Raw genomic sequence first — 22,425 nt, 5'->3', positions numbered from 1 at the left:
TCCTCCAGCACAAATTTTTTTGGCTCACATTTCCAATAGTGGCAATTGCAAGTGTTCGGAAAGCTGCCATCTAATAAGCCCAACTTACTACCTGTTGAAGGAGGTTTTTACATTTTGTTCCCTAAGACTCCCTTTTTTTGATGGTTAAAGTCCAAAGAATACTTCTCAGAATAATTCTAAACTAATAAAATATAGGATATTTAAAGATATACCCATATATGTACACAATTAATAATAATCATAAATAAAAGCATCTGAATAAAGCTAGTACTAAAGAATACGATGGTTTGAGGTGAAGAAGAATGTCGGTGATGTTTTAGGAGATCTGTATAAGCATAACATCAAAATAGCTTTTGATTCTCCACAACTGTGTCAACACTACTATTACCTGATGCATGTGTTGCTAGGGCAGGATATTTCAACTACCAACCGTAGAATACAAGATGCAATTCTTACCCCATTTGAGCCCATTCTGTTCACAGTGTCCCCTGAATTTTCATAAGACTTCGAAAGCAAAAAAAAAAAGAAAATCTGAATTTTTTAAATCTTTTAAAACATGCCCTCTAAATTAGACACAATGCTTCACATCTGAGACTAGAGAGCCAGATCTGTGAATTCTGGTCTAGCCTGAGCTGCGTAGTAAGACCTCATATAACAACAACAACAACGTGCTGTCTGAAAATAATACAGAGCAAATTAATCTCATTAAACTCTACAGTTTCTCTTAAGTTTTCCATTTGAAAACAGTGATGGTATTCCAAAGTTTCATTGACATTATCTCTTTCTTTTTCACCTGCAGGAATTTCTTAATTTTCAACCTTAACAATGAAAAGTCAGAAAATGAGCATGAGTTCCAAAATGTTACAACCAATCTGCACAGTCTCCTGGGAATGGAGGATAAGCTCACAGTAGTGCCTCAGTATCAGCTATGACATTTTCCTTCACTTGGGAAAAAAAAATCTGTCAGAATAGTTGACTTCGTATTTTTAATGTTTAAATGGTGAGATATGTTTGTAAAGAGAACTGATTTTTAATGTTCATTTGACTTTCTTACCAAAACAATCATTTTAAAGCATTAAGATGTTAGGTATATTAAGGCAAAAAAGCAAGAAAGGAAACAATGGAGGAAGGGAGGGAGAGAGGGAGGGAGGGAGGGAGGGAGGGAGGGAGGGTGAGAAGGAGGGAAGGAGGGGCAGAGAGGAAGGATGGAGGGGGAAAGAAAGAAAAAGAAAGAGGGAAGAAAGGAGAGGGAGGGAGGGAGGAAGGAAGGAAGGAAAGAAGGAAGGAAGGAAGAAGGAAAGAAAGAAAGAAAGAAAGAAAGAAAGAAAGAAAGAAAGAAAGAAAGAAAGAAAGAAAGAAAGAAAGAAAAGAGAGAGAAGACTTATCCCAGGGCAGATGACGGAGTTTTTCATTTGTTTAGCTTCTGGTAGATATGTGTGTTTGAAGCATTTGGAGACCATATCTCTTAGGAGATAAAGGACAGCTCTAAATTAGGTGTAGCTGGATAGTAGTGGATTCAGACCAGATACAGTTTGTTATGTACCAGTTCTGGTCTGGGAAATAAAACTTTGAATAAGAAACACTCTCTGTCCTCCAGAACCATTTGAAAGTGAGTGGAAGTTGTAAGCAAAATATCACACAGGAAGTTACAACCCATGCTCAGTTGGATGAAGAAGTATGTAGAATGAATGTAGACTGGAATAAAGAAAAGATTTAAACTACTATAATGAGTAGACTTCTATTGTCAGGCAGCCTTGATAATAAGGTAAAATTCCCACTACATTTTCAGAGTGTTCTGGATTATGACTCCCACCAAATATGTTTGTTTTTTTCCTATGATACTGAGCTCTTAAAGGAACCTTATCTTCTTTACTGTGATAATCTATATCCTTGCAGAGTGTTCTGTAGATAGCACCTTCTCAATACCTACTTAGGAATATCTGAATGAAAGTCAAGGAAGGTGGGTTTGAAACTGAAGGTCTACAACAGCTTGATTCATAAGATTCTTTGTGTGGGTGAGTGTTGTATGTGTATGTGATTGTGTGTGTGTTTGTGTGTGTGTGCGCGTATGTGTGTGTATAAGCAGGGGGCTACTTCAAGTGTTGTTTTTCAGATGCCATCTACCTTAATTTTTGAGACAACATCTCTCATTGGCTTCATGCTCACCAAATGGATGAGGTTGGATGACTGGCAAGCACAGGGATCTACTTTTCTCTGTCTCCTCAGCTATGGAGGTACAAGCACACTCTGCCCTATGGGTTCTAGGGGTTGAACTCAAGGTAAATTCTTTACCAACTGAGCTATCTATCCAGTTCTAACATGTGACATTCTGAAAGCCTGAAGTCTTGATAAGTCTGTCTGTAAAATGGGGATGACGGTATTACAACAACAATAATAGCTAGAACCTTTGTAAAAACTGCACGATATCTACAAAATATTTAGCAAAGTCACATTTGATGCTGCTGCTTTGACAGAGGGAAGAGTATAGACCTGAAGTCAGAGGTGGGATGAGGCACAATGATGCATTCCCATCGTCTCGGTGTAAGGAACTCAGGAGAAATGGTAGGCTTTCTGGGGAAACGTGTGAGCATGGAAACCAAATCGCCATACTTTGCCAGGTTAAGCATTTTTTTTATTTACAATATCTAGATAACGCTCTTCTAGATCAAGAACGTATTAATATGATAATGCTCTTCTAGATCAAGAAAGTATTAATCTGATTTCATTCTCTGAAACCAAACGACATTTCTAGTCTGCCTGCTCCAAAGTTTTGGAGGAAATGAGACTCATATTCTTCGTTGCGATGAAGTCTTAAATATGCATTCCTAAAATCCGTACCTCTGTGTTACTCAAAGGTTTAAGAAGGAACAGTTTTGAGTAATCTCTTTGAGTACAGAATCTGGTTTCAAGACATGAAGCATGCTCTTGCTCAGGAGACTGCCACAGCTACAGCTCTCAAACTAAAGGCTCAGTATGTTCTCATGTATTTACTTTATGAAATATAGCATGGACATGTAACTAATACACTCATTTGGATATACACCTAAATCACTATTAAAAGCACACATTTAATTCTAATGTTATTGCACAAAGAGGTTCAATAGGTATCTGTGAAATATATGCTTATACGATTGAATGATTGGTTATATTTGTAGTTATTTAATGTAGTGGTAATCTTAAAAAAAGAGAGACATGGACTGTGGTTTATTTGGCTATCTGAGAGGAATTGGGGGTGGGGTGCTAAGCCACAGTAAACTGAAAAGCAGCAGTTGAGGTTCTGGGTCTTAGATGAGAGATGATAAATCTTAGACAATTTCCCAGTCTCTGGAATTAGTCATTTCTCTCTCCCTTGCTATGCTGTATTCTTCCAGAGGTGTGCTTGGTTCCGACATGAGGGCCCTGAATAAATCTCTCCCCTCCCACAGAGCTTCTCCAGCATTGAGACACCACACACAGTTCTAGACAGCAAGGAGGAGTGTGACAGAAACCAACCCAGCTTTAAATGAAGGAGACAGACACACAGTGACCCCACTCTTCTCCCAGACACTAAGGAATCTTAATTTTGTCCTTGAAAACCTCTTTTCTTTGATTCAAGGGCACCACACCTCCAGCAGAGTACAGTGGCCCTAGAAAAAAGTAGATATGAATGCTTTCAAGGTCTCATTCATGCACACATGGGCAGCTCCCTCAGCCTCCTGTAATCCACCCTATGAGCTTGGAGCCATGCTATCTTGACAAAACTACCTTGGCTTCCTTTTCTCTGAGGCATCTGTCCCTAGCCCGGTGGACTCCAGGCCTTCTCACTCACAGGGAACCATAGATTTCCCAGAATGAGACTGCTCTGTGATCTCCAGTGTGGGTTCCAAAGCCCCATCCTGAGCCTCTCCCTGAGCCCTCACATACAGTAGTGATTTGTATGGTGGATGAACCAAAGAGATGGTATCTGCCAAAGCTAACACACCTACACTGCTAAATGACACCTAATGAGGACATCTGTCCACTTAGAAGTCACCACTGCCAGTTATACCCCGTAAGAGCGATGTATTCTTTCTTCTCTGAACATTTAGAGCATGGGCTCTCAGAGCCATCTGATTAAGACAGCAATAAATCCCAATAGCCAGGAATTCGACTATAGTTGGGAAGGGCTAGGTTTAAGCATCTCTGAGCTCTTAGAGATAGATGCCTGACTCTTGTTTTTATTAGCACGTCTTGGGTTCTAGCTATCACTGAGACAGCTTATTTCACATCTCTACTTTTAAAAGCTCAGATTCCAAAAGTATTACTGATTATGCAGAGGCCTTGGACTTACACTTGAGACATGCTTACAATAATGTTTGGTTCTACTGATGAAGCAGCAGCAGGAACAAACAAACAAAAACCAGCTATTATTCTTGGTGAAGCCTCGAGGAAGCCCATTCTTTCTCTTCCTCTCGTCCCTATATTTGGTTTCCCGCTCTTTCATCTCCTAAAAGTTAAAGAGTACTTGAGTAGAATCAACAGGTGAAGCTAGCTAAAAGAAACAGAAGCTGGGCTCACTAATAATAGTTTGTTGCTCTCCTTATTTCAGGCAACTCCAGTTCTGAAGCAAAACTAGAAACAATCCCCCTGGGTGATGTATCTCTTCATAAGACTCTGGACTGTGTTTTCCAGAGGGAGAAGGGTACAGAAACTTGAACGGGTGTTCTATAGCCATTGGGAAATTGGTGTGAGCATGTGGAGAAGAGGTGTCACTTTGTTTCGGAGTTTGCGTGCTGCCCCCTTCTGGCTTCTATGCCCAGACTCGTCAGCACATCAAACCTGCTTATTTCAACTCCGCACCTGTGTGTGTGGTGTACCTGGGAACACAGAAAAGAGTGTTGAAAATATTCAGGGCATCTCATCAAACGTATATCCTTGAGGCTCACCAGAGGAAATAGGCTCATTTTCCCTGCAGCTCCTGGGTCTCATTTGAGGCTGCCCACCATCACAGAATCTCACTTCACATTCTTGCTGTGTGAAACATCTCATTCTCCACCCCCTTCAACTCCCACACGGCTCTGGGACTCATCTCAACAAATTAATGCTCCACCAAGGGCTGGTCCTGTTGATGTGCTGGGCAGTCAAGGGGGGTTTCCTACGAGAAGTGTTGGCAATGGCAAGTATGCCCCAGTGGTGGGTTAGTGTTGTTGTCATGAATGGTCTTAGGAACTACATTTTTTTTTAAGCCTGATATGTGATCAGGTTTGCTTTCTATACATTATTAAGTCCACGTGTACAATTCTTAGAGACAAGAGTTATGTGATAGGAGGAGAAGCAGGTAATTGAAGAAGCAGATGCCGCCGTAGATCAAATTTATAATTACATGTCTTCCTCTTCTAAGCAATTCATCTTACATGCTGGTCCTTTGTGGGACTTGTCAGAATCCCAATACCGGGCACATTTTCTTGGGTTGAAATAATTCATTACTGTTCTCCTAGCTGCTTAAAGGAGTCTAACCCTGGGCTCTTGCCTGCCACCTGGCATATATGCTGTCACGGCACTGGAGCACAGACGTGACTGGCCCAGTCTGCAGTGTGCCTGGGAGGCTGCCGTCTCTCACAATTTGCCCTTGACCCAGGCAGGCCAGTTATCTCATATCAAGAGAACCCAGGACTCAACTCAGGATTCAGCACCATTCTCTTGAACCAGAAGAGAGCTAAGGTAGAGGTATTTTAAACTAGTTAAGGGCCTATACCATACACAATTTGAAGAAATCTAGAGCTTTGGCTAGCTATTGTGAGACTTAGAATGAGCATTGGAACAGCTCTCTCCATAAAAATGATAGCATAAGACAGTGAGTAATCAAAACACTGTGTGCACATAATATATGCCTATAGTCCCTGCCTTTATCCAGATAGATACATATATTTGAAAAGCTGCAAATGTATCAGCCTAAACAAAGTGAATGTATTCAAATTCTTACTTAGTCAATACCAACACACCCAGCATGGCTTTAGATTTGAACGGCAAGAAGAAATGAGTTATAGAAGATGGGCAAATGCTCACAATAAAACGTCCAGGCCTTCAGGATGACTCAGTTGTACCAGTCCGAGGACCTGAGTTTGAGCTCAAGATCCCACTGTGAAAGGACAGATGTGACTCTCTAAAGATTTCCTCTAATCTCCACATATGCACTCCACACAAACACACAACAACAACAACAATAATAATAACCATTTTAACTACAAAAAGACTTAAGGTGGTTCAGTTACATGCATTGATTAGCAAACATTTTATAATCATTCCTCTGGTGATATAAAATGCAAGACATGTTTACCTATACCACTAACATGTTCTTTCTTAAACACACTATCTAGTTCTAGTTAGCACATCTACTGCTTGTCATGACTTTTTTTAAAAAATGCCCCGTGTGATCATTCATTTTAGTCAAAGGGCAAAAATGTGTTATTTTCCTATCTCCATGGTAGAGCTACGCATGCATTCTTCTTAATGACGAAAGAACACATTCATCTGATTAAATGAAAATGGGTCAACTTAAATTCTCCATGGTGATATGCAAAGTGAATAGCTTTCTTATAACTTCCTTATCTTGCTTGGCCAGGTACAAGATTTGGGATAAGGACAGTGCTGAAGTTTAGGTACCACGGAGGGGATGAGCCAACTATCAATGAATGGGTCACCACTCCCAGGAAGTGTTAGGAGCCGGCTGGAGGAATGCTGTTCGGATACTGCTTCTGGTTACCCAAACCTGCATGTCATCCTGAAGAGATCCCTACAATGTATGTTCCCCACACCAGGGGCCACGAATAACAGCTCTTGAGGACTGCCCCAAACAGGGCCAATCCTTTATCAGAATTACTCAGTCCCTTTGGCTTTTCCGGGAAGATGGAACTGATTAAGTAATGTTAATTTAATCATAAGTAATCAACATGGGAAAAAATTACATAACCAACTTCAAAATTGTGAATCAAAGATGGCGAAAACCCAGGAAAAGAGCTGTTTTGTCACTCCCACACACGCCCACACAAAACTTTCCCCTCAAAAATAAACAGGGAGAAATCCATAAGTTTGGCGATTAAATAAAACAGAACTACGAATTGGCATTGCTTGAAAACGGTTATATTTAGTGCAAAGTTCTCCAATTCATATTTTTAAATTATGCAGTCCAGGCTGGCCTGGAACTCACAATCCTCCTGCCTCAGCCTCTTGAGTGCTGGAATCAATTCGTATGTTTTTAACCTAATTTGAGAGAGTTAGGAACTCATCCTGTGGAGGAGGGTTCTGAAAGAGAAATGTGTTTTTAATTCATCAATGAAGGTAAGAATAAGACAACTACGTTTTAAAATTGCTGCCTTGCTTCTTTCCTTTTCTCCTTCAGACAGTCTAAAGACATAGTGATATTTCAACCATGAGGCTCGATCCACTTGGCCACATGCTTAGGAAATCAAGACCATGCCCAAGTCTTTGGCTTCCTGATTCTACAGAGCACATTAATGTAGTAGACAGGCGAACAATATTCATTGCCTGTTCTCTAAACAATCACATGATGCTTGACTTGCAATGGTTCATCATTGTAATGGAAATCATCAAGGGGTCCCACACGACAATATGTAGGTACTTGTGTTATTTTAAAAAGAAAGATCTCGGTGGAGTTTAAAGGTCTCCGCTCTCCACCTACGCAGAATCCAATAGGTTGAATAGGTTGACCCACCTGGTGGCTGCAGCCACACAGAAGCAAGGTAACCAACTACCCGGGAGAACTCAGGAGGGCATTCACTCCATGCTTCCTTGCGCACCAGCCCCACAGATAGACTAAATCCACCTTAGTTGCCTTGGGAAGGCAGAAGGTAGAAACCTGTGCGCGTCAGATCAGTCGTGACAAGCCGCGTACCTGCAATGACGGGATGAAAGCCTCCTCCTGGGGTCCCTTGTGTGTCTCCTTGTCGCTCTCCTCTGTGTGAATGACACGATCCACAGCGGGGTGTGCACAGGATCGCCCGGGGCAGTCGCAGCCTGGTTCGGCAGGAGGCCGGGGAAGCAGCTCCGGTGTGCGGAGCCAGCAGAGACGAGCGGAGCGCGCAGAGGGCGGAGCGCGTCCCGGCCGCGCCTGCAAATGTGGAAGGAGCTGGAGACAGCACTGTGTCCTCTGGGCGCTGCGCTGCGTGGGGATATTATCACAGGCTGGGATTTCTATTGGCTCGGAACACCAAACAAATCACACCAGCCACCCCCTCCTTCTCGGCTTCACTCAGCTCTGGCTTCTCATCATCTAACCCACAAACATTGCAGCCACACACACACTTCAGTCGCTCGTCCTGTTTCTCCATTCTTCCCTGCAGACTGGGGATTTACAACCTTGTGGGCAGCTCTTCACATTTTGTTTAGCAGACTTCCGATGCAAAGCTTGTCACGTAGAGAAATCCAACATCCTCTTAGCCCGCAAAACTCACTCATACCTTCAGATCTCCCTCTTTAGGATGGACTCAAAATGTGAAGCATGTAGAATCATACACACACACACACACACACACACACACACACACACACACACACACGAGCACATAGAACCAGACTCTTTTTGTTTTGAATAACAGACGCTGGTGAAGTTAAAGGCAAGCTGAACCCCGTGGCCAAAAGTGAGTTTAACTAGTAATAAAATTTTTAAATGAATTCGGTGCAAAATACACAACGTTTGGAATTTCCATTCCCCATACTGCATTAGTCATTATTCTCCCTAATTTCTTTTGTTGTTTCGTGAATGCAGAGATCTCTAATATGAATCAGACACTTCAGCATCTAGAGAACATAGACCAATTCTTGTATACTTGTACTAGGCGTGCGAGACCAGCTCACCATGATGCTCTCTGGATGCTGGCTTCCTTTCTGCAGGGTTCTTTGGTCTCCATTGACCTTTTCATCACTGAACCTCCGTGTGACTCTGCTGACCAAGCCACCTGGGTGGAAAATTGTCATCTGCATATGTGCACAGAGATAAACCTTTGACCCCCTAAATGGGAAAAAGCCCCAAGAAAAATCTGAGACCTTAGGCACTGAGCTGGGAGAATTAAAATAAAATAAGTTTTCACCATATTTTATAAAACAGCCTCCCATGGCCTTCCTTCCAAATAAGGTTCAGTGATGCTCATGGAAATTTTAATAACAGATTTCCCGGCAGAAGCTGTCACTTCTGAAACCACAGAGCTCCGATTTGATTCTTGACTTGACAGTTTCTCTCCCAGAATTGTCTACTTTTGTGTACCTTACTAAAATTTGACAGTCTGGCTTCAGCCAGCTCAGAGAGCACATATCACTCCAAAATCATAGAAAATAGTAAGTTTGTGAAATTTGTTACCAACAAACATCTTACCTGCTTTCTCTTCCCGTTTGGATACGTTCCAAGAATCCTGAACTGCAAAGCTGTTTTTCAGAATGGGCCAACTTAGAGCCAGCCAAGAATCTCCAGACTTTGCAGGGGAAGAATCAGAAGAATATAGCGTCTTCCTGAAGGCAACAGTAAGCACAGCTGGAAGATGTGACGGCCTCCCTTCTATTATCTTGGAGTTTTCTTCCCACACTAACTAGGCAAACCAAAGGAAGCTGAAGAAGCAATGCAGCAGATTCTGATCACTGCCAACCTTTGCCCAGAAGAGCTAACAACATGGTCTCAGTCATCTAACCTGATAATCATTCTACACATTATTTCAAGACTAGTCATATATGCAAGTAATTTATCAATCCCTTGTTTTAGAACTGCCTTTCATGGTGAATACAAGTAGGAATCACCTACAAATAATGACAAACCAACAACGACAATAATAACCAATAAAGCAAGTCTTTTTATTTTGATGATACTCAGGGCTCATTATAGCTTTTCATATCACTAGAGAGACAGTGCCATGGAGTGATGAATAATGAAAAGGCACAGATAACATGCCTATATGCTTAGAATTTGGAAGGCCAAGGCTGGGGGACCTTGAGTCCCAGGCCTGCCTGGGCTACATATCAAAACCTTGCCACTCTCTGTCCCAACAAAAAAAAAAAAAAAAAAAAAAAAAAAAAGAAAGGAGAAAAGGAGGGAGGAGAGGAGGGAGGGAGGGAGGGAGGACAAAAGGAAGGAAGCAAGGAAGGAAAAGGAAAACACAGATAAATCTTAAATTTCATTTCAGGTAATAATTCAAATTTCCTTTTCTTTCAGTTAATGAAGAGCAAAACTAGATGATTTAAGAGGCACTTCTTGTGCCTAATCAGTTATGCAATTAGTGAAAAATAAATCAGCATATATTCTTTACTCTTCTTTCTTGTTTCTAAGATAATCCCCATATGCTACAGTTCATTAAGCCGTCCTTGTTGTAAATGGCATGGACAGTAGTAAAAACAAAGCTCTTGATCTTGGTAGGAACAATAATGAGTAGACCGCAGTGCAGATTAATGGCCAAGCATGTCTACTTTAGTTTCTACTCTACTTTCTTGTCACTCTCTTTGCTTCCATACGCTATTATTTTTTTTTAAATAGGAGGCATTCAAAACTTGGCATGTGTCCAAGAGAGCTGCTGATAAGAAAATGATCATGCATACTACAATTTATAAGGGATGCTGCAGAGCACTGGGGGTCCTGTCTTGATAGAACTTGTGACGAAGCAATGACACACTTTCAATTATTAAAAATGGAGGGAAATACACTTAACAATCCGTGTAATGTTTTAAATGTATTGTCATTTTCAGCAATATTTTCTTTGAGTGTATGTGCATGCATATGTATGTTCAAGTGTCTCTGGGTGTAGAGGTATGTGTATGAGTGTACGTGCGCGCGCGCGCGCGCGCGCGCGCGCACATTGGAGTCTGAGTATCACCCAATAGGCTAGGCCAGTGAGACCCAGGGCTCCCCTATCTCTGATTCTTCAGCACTGGGCCTTGGGATGATTCCAAGCATGCACCACTACATCTAGCTTTTTTTTTTCCCCCTAGGGGTGCTGTAGATCCAATTTTGGTCTTCATGCTTACACAACAAGCACTATTCCCTCTGAACTGCATCCCTAGTCCATCCATTCACCAGTGTTTTCTTATTTGGATCTTTAAGGGCCTCATGTGAACTACAGGTAAACATTATTTGGACCTGACATGGTCACGTTAATGCTATGAAAAAAAAGATGGGGAAAACCTTGAGTTTTTCTAGGGAGAAAAACAAACTAACAAAAACAGTGGTAGACAAAAATTCAGTCTACTGAAAGACTTCTCACAAATTAACATTTTCATCAGCTGAAAGGATTCCTTCTGTAGGAATTGAAGATTTTGATGTAAGTCACTGACTGGTCAGGAGAGGACTCACAGTCATTAAAGAGATTATGAAAGTGTTGCTAGAGAGTCAGACAAGATGGCCTAAGGTTTATTTCAACCTGAAAACATCTGTGACTTTATTATTGGACTTAAATGTTACTAAGGAGTGTACCATTTCATTGAGTGATTTTCATGGCATATCATTAAATCTACAAAGTTTACAACTTGTGATCTAAGTAGATATAGGCATGATGTACAGATGATTATTGATGGCCTTTTGCCCTTCTTTGGATGTATTTTTATGTTTTTGAGGAATATATAGATAAATATTATACATATACATATATATAGTTTGTAAAATGACATAAAAAGGTTAAAAGGTTATGTTTCATGCTCTGCTATTCAAAGATAAAAAAGTCCCATGTGATCAGGAAGCTGAAGATGGACCTTTGCAGTGTTAAAGCTTTATTTTTAGAGCTTGTCTGTTCCTGCTCAGTTATATACTAGATATTTTCTTTATGCTAATATTCATCCCTTTCTATCTCTTTAATAATCTAAATGGCTTTTTTTTCATTTATACATTTGTCGATGAATCCGTAAATGGTAGGCTACTCCTTTTATAGCTATAGATACTTTCCTTAGATTATCATAGATGTTTAAGTCTAAAGTTGTTAAAATGCATTTGATATGGATAGCTTTAAAATCTTTAATTTACTGGTTAATAAATTTTTATTCCTCCATCAGATAAAAATTTTTATCTTATAGAATACCATCAACATCTTTGTTGATGATGTGGTTAGACTCATCTCTAAATGAAATACTTATGATTCATCGATATATATGATAAGAATACACACACACACATATATATTCAACTGATATTTCCATAAAATAGAATTTATCGCTCTTGTGGCACAATATTCCTGCCAAAATGTGTACAAGTGATTTATAAGACTTTTATAGGAAAAATTATAGCCCTGACTGTGTTTCTGAATAAGCTCTTTGGCCATGAGAGTGCCATCTGTCATGTCTGTGTCAGCCCAGCAGAGCAGAGAGCACAGCCCACAGATGAGCTAGGAAAATTAATAGGAAAGTAAATGACCACATATTCAGCTGAAGCTCCATAATTTTCCCTTAAGACCCAGGAAGCAGATGGCCATGAGTTCTTCTGACTCATTAGCCCATGTTTATTAGATGTCATCAAAGTCTTTGCATTGTACTCTTGGTTCTGAGATATGGATAAGAAGAGATGAAGTGGTTTGAAATCAGAGCAGAAAGCCACCTTTGGCCTAAATGTGCTGATGTTGTGTAAACAGTAAGTTCATGTAATATAAGTAAAATAAAATTAGGAAACTGTATCCATTTAGCAGACTCAAACTGTCTTCCAAATCCGTATACCTCCACCTATAGATCAGTGCAGCTCTCAGACCCCATCAGAGAAGTTTCTCTGGTCAACGAATGATGGTTAGTGCAGACGTAACTGGTCAAAGCACAGAGAATAAATGTTAATAGAGCTCAGCCAGAATAGGACATCTGTATCAGACCCCCTCTTCAAGGTTCAGGAACCCTTGTAAAAGAAGAGGCAGAAAGATTGTAAGACCTGGAGGTTGGGGCAAGAGGGCCTGAGCAAAACAGTGTCTTCTGGAAACAACAGAAACTGTTTTGACTATTAGCTCACAAGAGTTATGGTTGCGAAGACCTACACAGAATCAAGCCATCAACGGTCTAGCATGGAGTGAAAAGATGATCATGAGCCTCCACACTTAACCAAGGAGCTATGGATAGTTGATGGCTTCTGAAGGAGGAAGAGACAGTTTTCTTTAAAAGTGTGCTTTTTGGTAGATTAACAACTCTCTAGTGAACCCAGGAGTATATGAGCAGCACAATTAGATTCAATGAGTTACACAAAGAAAACCAAAAAAGATATGAAAGTCGGGGGAGTGTAGGAAGGTGGGGGTGGATCTGGGAAGAATTAATGGAAAATTTGGAGGGTAAATATGACCAAAAAATTTTATGAACTTCTCAAAGAATTAATTAAGAAATGAAATAAAATTTGAAGGGGCACTTTGGTATTGCTGTGCCCTCAATTTCTGATGTAAACAAGGATATAAATATAAGAGAGAAAAGACTTATCTTAACTCATAGTTTCACAGAATTTCAGTCCATCATGGCAAGGAAGCCATGACAAAGTAGCTAAGATCACAGTGGCTACAGCTAATAGGTCAGGCTGTTCACACTGTGATGGATCAAGAGGCAGAGAGAAAAGAGAAAGTCAGGGACCTGCCATGACTGGCCTGCTTTCCCCTAGATAGACGTCACCTTCCAAAGTTTCTAGAACATTCAAAAAATGTGCCACCAACTGGGGACCAAGCATTCAAAACATGAACCTGTGGTGGACACTTCAGATTCAAACTATAGTGTAAATGTACCAGAAGGAATGATGAGATGGTCCTCTTGTGGTGCCTATCACTCTCATAGCTCCTTCCTAGACCTGCCAGTCCAACTAAGGACACAGACATGCACAGTTGCACAGATGGATACAGATGTGTCCCATGAATTTGTATGTACCATGTTATTGATACCAAGCTAGGAAATCCAATCTTCACCTTGCAGAGGTCATGGTGTTTGTATGTTACCCAGATTTCTTCTTTTGAAGAGATTAAATGAGGCCTATTTACCATCTATCTATCATCTATCTATCTATCTATCTATCTATCTATCTATCTATCTATCTATCTATCATCTATCTATCTATCTCTATAATTGGAAATTGATAGCAATATGGTAAGCTTAAATATTAAAGAAAATCAATGGAAAGAGAATACCCTCGTTATGGATATGGTAGAATAAGCATATAAGCAAGGCAAGATGAATCCATTTGTTTCAATTTTCTAATTTCTGTGTGCATTCATGTACTAAATCTTTCAATGGACTGAGAGGAGCTTCATGGATTTCTCTTATTTGGAAAGGACACTAGGCAAGGAAAAGAGCCCACATCTAACAAGATATAAGAGAAGCCTGGGGCTAAGGTTTACATGATGGACAATACACAGTAGCTTATTGTGTGGATCTTGAGGTCACTGAATTCAGTCCTGAATCACTTAGTGTTTGGGTATCTACTTTTATTCATGGGTATCAGTTATCATATGTACAAAATGGGATCAAAAACATCTGCAAGTTAGAGTATTATAAGAGGATTAACTTAAGTTTTACTTTCAATGGTTTACCCAGAACCTGATGTGGAGGAAATAATAAAGGACACATTCCAAGCTTGATAGAGCAGGCCCTTCATGTGCTGTACATCAGAGACTTGACTAGTCATCACTTGGATGTGGAGGAGGCATATTCCCTGGATGGCTTCTAGCACTCCTAGGATTACATACTGACTATATTTTTAGACATAATCCCAAATAATTCAAAAATCTTTCTTACTAGAAGAGCATAACATGACTATTTAATTTTAAAGCATACGGTTGCCTTGTAGTAAAGGCAACACATTAAAATGGCAAGTGTCTACCTTATCTTGGGGTGAACTTGTGTCTCATCCATGCCTGTCACTATGTTTGGTCCCTAGCAGGCTGTCAGTGCAGATTAGTTGAGTACCTTAATTAACTAATTGGTTAGTAGTTTATTAGTAGAATGATAAGTCCCTTATGTAGATTGCAGACTGGCAAGGAATATAATTCTTAAGAAATGGGTTCCAATAAATTTTATCCAGTAAAAATTTTGTTTGGCAGAAATGTTTATTGATGGTTGATCTTGAGAGCTGACTGTCTCTGCCTACTCCCTGCCTAACACTGGCAATTGGGCTTACTCTGGTCGTGAGAATAAGTTCAAATTTTACATGTGCACTTCCAAAACAAGGCTTTAAGAGCACTCCTATGGCCCAGTGCATTTCCTCTTTTTTTCTTTTTTCTTTGAAGACACTGGCCAGGTCTTTGGGTCTCTGAATGACAATAGCATGAGGCAGAGCCATAGTCCTCCAGAGTCACAGATGTGGCGAAGATGAGTGGTACAAGCTGCCACAAGCTACAGAGACTATCGGTCATTTCTTGACTACCGCACAACATAAACTTGAGAATAAGTTTCTATAAGTAGATATCCAATTGTTTGATTCCTCCAGTTAGGTTTTGCTTCACCCTTTTGCTTCTTCCATTAACATCTTTAAAATGATCATCCATGCTTGGAAGCACTGTATCAGAAGGAGGCTCCTGGTAACCACATATTACACATGGCTGTTCCATACTGGTCTTGCATAACAACTAACCATAACATAAGAACAGAATGCTGAGCAATGGCACACTTAGTCATGTGTGTTTTGACACTTCCACATTTCCAGATGTGGCCTAGACCTGCATTCCTTTCCCCCTTTCTGTGTTTACAGTGGTGAGACACGCCTTCCTCTCTACAATACTCCTTGCAGAAAATGTTCTCTGTCCTTTATTCACACTTGGCATTATTTGTATGATCCACTTTTTTGTTAGCTCCCCAGGAAACATGGTTGCTATAACAATGAGACACACTCTAGCTGTATGATTAAAACAGAGCTTCCAAGTCAGATGGCCCAGGTCCAAACCAGCAATACATCATTATCTCTTCACCTGTCTCAGGCACAGCATCCTTCTCTAACGTAGAGCTACCAGTCAACCTCCATGATGTTTTAAATGGGGCCACAATATTATTTCGCATTGCTCTTGGTGGTAGATATGAAAACAGATCTTTGTTAGATGAATGAAAAATAGCACTGTTGTAGTAAGTAAGCTATTCCTCTCCATCATGTAACACTTTTTATTGAAGAGACATGTGGCCCAATGCCTCAGAAAACCCACTGATTGTCTCTCAAAGCAGTTCCTGAAGAAGTTGGAGAGTTGGCATTGTTTGTGTGTTTTAATGATTTGTGTGTTTTTAAGCAATAGGAACTGTTAGTTTTCAGTTAAAGACTGCTCACAATGGGAACGTACAATGTTAGAAAGAAAAGGCTGAGAGCCTTCTCCACAGCTGATACCTTTGTGAGGGATTCTTCCATTTGTGTGTGTGTGTGTGTGTGTGTGTGTGTGTGTGTGTGTGTGTGTTTTAATAATTTGTCTTTTTAAAATGGCACAAAGTATTAATTTTCAGTTAGTATCTGCTAACAATGGCAATATACAATATTATTGCTTTTGTTATATTTAATTTTTTGATGTGTGTATGTGTGTGTTGTCTGTGTATGTGTGAACACGTGTATGTGGGAGGGGGAATCAGAGAAAAACTTGTGGGAATTTGTTCTCTCTTACCAAGGGAGTATCAGGAGCAGAACTCTGGTCATCAGCCTAAGTACAAAGTGCCTTAACCCACTGAGCCATCTTTCTGGCCAAGTGTTATTGTTTTTTAAAACTCTGATCCAGCTTATTTACCAAGTAGGTCAAGTCATCCACCTCCAGCTCAGGGCCAGAACTGAAATCAAACAATCTATGCTGTTAGTTCTGATCTCCACAGTACAACGGCTGCCTTCTGGAAGGGCTTCAAGCAAACCTTCTTGATATCTGTGGAAGGGAACAAAAGTTATTTTGGAACATTGACAGAGGTTTTCTATTAATGTGCATCCTAGGCTGCCCTGCACAGACTTCCGAAAGCAGCAGGATCTGTGATGGGGGACAGCTGGCCAGCCTCAGAGCAAGCCTGGCCCCAGAAGGATTGCAGGACTGTCCCATTAGAGAAGCATGACTGAGAGCATCCTTCACAGCTGGTGCCTTCGCAGGAAGATTCCCATCAGGAGTAATTCCACAGACAGGGTCACAGAGTCATAAGTCTGTAGGGATTGGGTAACAATAAGATTACATCCCTCAGTCTCGTGGTTTCAGAAACTCATGAATATTAATGAAGTGCATGTGTCTCATCAAGAGAAATTATTGATTAAACTTCTGTACCCAAGTGTCAACATATTAGGGTTTAATAAAGTGATCTAAATTGATAGGGAACACCGATCTCTAACTCAGGCAGCAGAATGAGACCTTGTCTGCATAAACAAAGCACACAAGGAGAGACACCTTGTGTCCTTGTGATTGGTTCTAAAGTCAGCCTATTACTTCATCTCATAATATCACTAAGAATCTTTAAATTATATTCATTGGTATGTGTATGTATGTGTTTACTATTGGTCACTTTTAGAGGGTACTAGGTAGAGTTAGCTTTTTCTGAAGGACTTAAGGACTCAAGGACTTAAGCCTCACAAACCCTCTTGGTCCTCTGTGACCCTGAATGATCACACTGCTCAGCTTCATTTTTGACCAGAAGAAAGCATTCTACACACATGGAAAGGTCCTGCTGAATCCCATGTATATTTTCTTATGTATATTCCAGGCTTTAATGGTTTCTCATCTGAGCTCATTGTGGATGTGCATGCAGTTGTAATTATTTCATTTTAGAATAGCTTCTATTCTAAAAACCTGACATTAGTATTCATGGTCTTCAGAAGGCTCTAAATCCATACCAAAGATTTCTCTTCCAACTTTCTTTCTCCAGTGTGGGAGTCTGCTAGCATCTCCATAACAGAATACCGCAAACCGTGTGGCTTTGGACAACAAACTTGTATTTTCTCTGAGTTCTAGAGGCTTAGCCTGAAACCAAAGCATTGGTACAGTCACGCTTCCTCAGAAATCTTAGGGGAACATTTCCTTGGCTCTTTCTTGCTTCAGGTGGTGGCTGTCAGTCCTCAGTGTTCCTTGGTTGCTGCTTCCGCTTTTTAGTCCGTGTCTCAGTGGTTTTGATTATAAGGTTCATTGAAATAACCTCATCTTAATTTGGCTTTATCTTCCCCAAAGGTTCACATCCACAGTAACCAGAGGTGAGAGCTTTGGCATATGACTTAGTTAGGGTTTCTATTGCTGGGAAGAGACACCATGAACTCTTCTAAAGGAAAACATTTAATTGAGACTAGTTTACAGTTTCAGAGGTTTAGTCCACTATCATCATGACAGCACACAGGCAGACATTGTGCTGGAGAGGAGCTGAGGGTTCTACATCTGGATCAGCAGGCAGGAGAGAGAGAGAGAGAGAGAGAGAGAGAGAGAGAGAGAGAGAGAGAGAGAGAGAGAGAGAGAGAGAAAGAGAGGGACTGAACCTGGCTTGAGCATTTGAAACCTCAAAGTCTTCCCACAGTGACATACTTCCTCCAATAAGGACACAGCTACTCCAACAAAACCACACCTCCTAATAGTGCCACTCCCTATAAACCTAGGAGGGCCATTCCTTTTTAAAGTATGTTTTGGGAAAATACAGGCCAATCCAAAACATCTGGTAACTTCTATCACCACTGTAGCTCTCTTGCTCATCCCAAGGCCTATTCGTACCCAATCCTACTCCCACACCTTTATCTTTGAACAACAAACAATTCAAAATCCACTTGCTGTGTCTATATCTTGTATGCCATTGATAGACTAGTTCTTAGACAATGTTGAAGAGATAAGAAACATATTACCACTAAAGAGAGTCAACCTGTCCACAGAGCAGCACCACAGGAGGAGGTAAGGGTACAAAGAGCAGTTCTAGCAGTGTGTGTCTGGTAAAGGGTGAGCTGCAACAGCCATAGCAAGGATCTCTCAGCAGTAGGTCTTTTTCATGAGATTTTCTTTCCTCCGAACATCTTATACCTTGAGACTGTTTTCTTTTCAGGGAACAGTAGAAGACTGCTCTCTTTAGGTGTAGCAACCCTGGGTCATTTGTGATAAGTTTCTTTCACAGGCTGAGAGCTGTGCTTGGTTTGCAGGGTACAGATGCAGTTTCAAAAGCATTCTATGGGACAGCTGGAGATGTTCCATAAACAGGCATGACTTTCAAATTCCATGGGCATCTTCATTGTCACAATCCTTATGTCAATTCCTAGCACGACATTTTTGTTTTCATTCTTAGTTACCAGGAAACACACACACACACACACACACACACACACACACACACACACACACACAATCAGTTTTTAATTTTTTGCCCCTTTCTGACTCATGTCCATTCAAACTTCATTCCTTTAAATAATGTTGAACAATACTTGCCTATCAGCTCTTGATGGAGAAAGACCCAACATCTTGGTGATCTGTTAGGTCGTATAACTTTCAGTGAGTGAGTTCATGAAAGCCTCTTATTTTCCTGTGTGGAAAGGTGTGGGAAGCTCTACTCTGCCACAGGGACAAGAGTATTTACAAGCACAGTGGAAGGAAAAGGTAGAAATGATCTGATTGGTTACATCCAAGGCTTTGCCTTATTTGGACATGGTTTGATCAGTTGGCTGTCTGACATGGACTAATGTATGGCTGCTTGGGGTCGGCTGACATTTGGCTGCCTTTGTACTGCAATGACACATTACCGCTTTGCTTAAGTATTGCTTAGTTGAAGCTCTTACTCAAATTATGGAACCAAATTTAATTTAAAACTCATAATCTCTTAACTTTTTAATACCAGTTTCTATTTTGTTCCTTTTGTACTTGAGTTCGCTCTGTGTATTAAACTTACATATTGCCTTCCATTTCATGGTATGTTTAAACATTTTAATCAAGTTCAAATGAGGTAATTTATAAATCATTTAGTGGCCACATAATGTCCCCAATTATGGACACATTTAGCCACCTCCTTTTGTTAGAGGCTTAAGTTATTGCCTGGGATTTGCAATTATTAAATAGCAAAGATAAATTACCATAACAATGGCATATTCTGGATGTTTGCAGAGGTGAACTAGGACTGGTGGTTCTAGATTTTTGAATACTCAGTTTTTAAATAATACCTGTCTCGCCATGTTGATATTAGTAGTGTAAGTCACTTAATCAATATGGGATTTCATACATCAGTGAATCTTAAGTTATTTGCCAATTAGTAATATTTTCTTTTATGTAACATTGTTTATTTGTTCACTTATTTACTTGTAATCAATAGTCCCTTGAATAGGCCTAGAGACAGAGCCTAGTATAGTGTGAAATCTCAAGGTATTAATATAAATCACATGGGAGGCCTTGGTACCCTCTTCTGCAATCTTGAATGATAGTCACAATTTTCTGAGTCTAGAAAAATAATTTCAGATACCTTCTAGACCCTTACTCATCTCTGCTGAAGATTTTCAGTTTTTTGCCCCTTTCTGACTCATGTCCATTCAAACTTCATTCCTTTAAATAATTACGAATAATACCTCCCTATCAACTCTTTTTTTAAAAAAATTTATTAAGAGACTTTCTATTCATTTTACATATCAACCAGATTCCCCTGTCCTCCCTCCTCCCATCCCCAGCTTTCTCCCCCCAACCCACCCTCCCCCATTCCCATCTCTTCCAAGGCAAGATCTCCCATGGGGAGTCAGCAGAACCTGGTACCTTCAGTTGAGGCAGGTCCAAGCCCCTCCTCCCTGCACCAAGGCTGCTTAAAGTGTCTCACCAGATTCACTTCCCTATCAACTCTTGATGGAGAAAGGCCCAACATCTTGGTGATCTGGCAGGCTGTATGACTTTAAGTGAGTGAGTTCATGAAAGCCTCTTTTATTTTCCTGAGTGTGTGTGTGTATGTGTGTGTGTGTGTGTGTGTGTGTGTCTGCCAATGACCTGTGGCTTCAGGGGAACCTGGAGGTTGTCAGCAATGTAAGCTTCCTCACCTCAGCAGTACAAAAATTGAGAACGGAAATGTCATAGAAGCAAATTCCTCATGAAACCTTAATTACATGAAGATTTGAGAAGAAATAATTGCCCTTAGCCCTTATTTTTCTACTGGTCAGCCTCCCACATGCTTGGCACTTGAGTGGGTTTTCAAAACCATGATAATACTTTGGAAGGTCTGTTGAACCAAATGCCCTCAGGCTCTCTAAATGCATTTTTGAGCACCTGAACACATTTCCACACATTGCTACTTCGTGCCAAGATTGACCATTTCTTTTTAACACTGGCATCCATTGAAGGATGGTTTCGTGCTCCACATTGGATTTGATGTGTGCTTATTTGTTTTTTCCCATTTCTCCTGTGTTTAATGAGAATGACTTGACAAAAGAATGTGTGTGTGTGTGTTTGTGTATGCGTATTTTAAAGAGCCACTGATACATTTTATCAATGAATTTATTCATAGTTACCTCCTATTACCCACTCTTGCCACTTGGAAAGGATTGAAACACAGACGTTGAAGGTCAGATGTGTGCTCACACTCCAAGGGCAGCCAGCCCTGGATGAGATACCCCAAGTGAAATGTTTTCATTGGCACCGTTAGTGTATCTTATCCAAGGAAATAGTTGTAACTACTTGGGCTTGCTATGCTGTGACATGTTAGTGTATACTTTACTCCTTTAACTTTCAAGACCTTAGTGAAGTAGTATAGAAAGAGATGAGAAATTAAAGGGAATAGGAAGGAAAAGAGCCCTTCACTCCAGACTCTGGTCCAAGCCTTTCACTGCCTGCAAACTGCCCAGAATTCCAGACAATTAACAACATTTGCTATAAAGGTTGTCAGCAGGAAGATAATGTTTGTTTTTATATCAAAATGTTTTCAAATAAGGGGCTAGAGAATGGCTGAGTGGGTAAGGTGCTCATCAAGCAAGTACGAGTGCCAGAGTTTGGATCCCAGAGTCCACATAAAATGTTTCATGGTCATGGAAGGCCCACCTGTAATCCCAGGCACCAAAGGCAGACTCTGGAGCAAGCTGGCTAGGCAGATGAGCTGAATGGGCTTAGCAAGAAATCAGGACTCAATGTATAAGGTAGAAAGTTATTGAGGAAGATGATTTCAACTTCTAGCCTCCACATACATATGCACACACACACACACACACACACATACACACACACACACACACACCAATGTGCGCCTAGACACAATTAAATATGCATATGCATGTGCATATACAACATACACACATGCATAGACAAAATATTTTCAAAAAAGAATATTAAAAGAGCAATAAAGTACTAATAATGCCTGAGTGTATATGATTCTGAGTATGGGCTAACTCTTCCAAGATTTTTTTTTTTAAATCTCAACCTTCATTTACATGGAAAACATCCCAAGCATTTTTAACTCTTTTGATCTAGAATTCTACCCTATCACTTGTAATTAATCCTGTTCTGTGCCTCTCGGGATCCAGCCTGTGAGCTCATTCAGACAGCCACTTCAGAACTCACCAAAAGTCACACATATATGACTATGATAATGACAATGGGATACAGCCCTCCTCTG

The 22,425-nt window shown here is 40.5% G+C and overlaps 1 protein-coding gene across 1 annotated transcript in view; it reads right to left on the bottom strand.

Moving 5' to 3' along the window:
* Positions 1 to 8,023, bottom strand: part of Grem2 (gremlin 2, DAN family BMP antagonist) — a 98,405-nt gene extending 90,382 nt beyond the window's left edge. The window contains exon 1 of the mRNA XM_059280520.1: positions 7,871 to 8,023. The gene's annotated coding sequence lies outside the window, so the exon portion shown is untranslated. The remainder of the gene's footprint in view (positions 1 to 7,870) is intronic.
* Between the last annotated feature and the right edge of the window lie 14,402 nt (positions 8,024 to 22,425).

This window comes from Peromyscus eremicus, chromosome 15 (assembly GCF_949786415.1).
Source record: "Peromyscus eremicus chromosome 15, PerEre_H2_v1, whole genome shotgun sequence".
NCBI classification, from domain to species: Eukaryota; Metazoa; Chordata; class Mammalia; order Rodentia; family Cricetidae; genus Peromyscus; species Peromyscus eremicus.
Note: the sequence above shows the minus strand (reverse complement) of the source record. Positions and strands in the feature narration are given on the sequence as shown.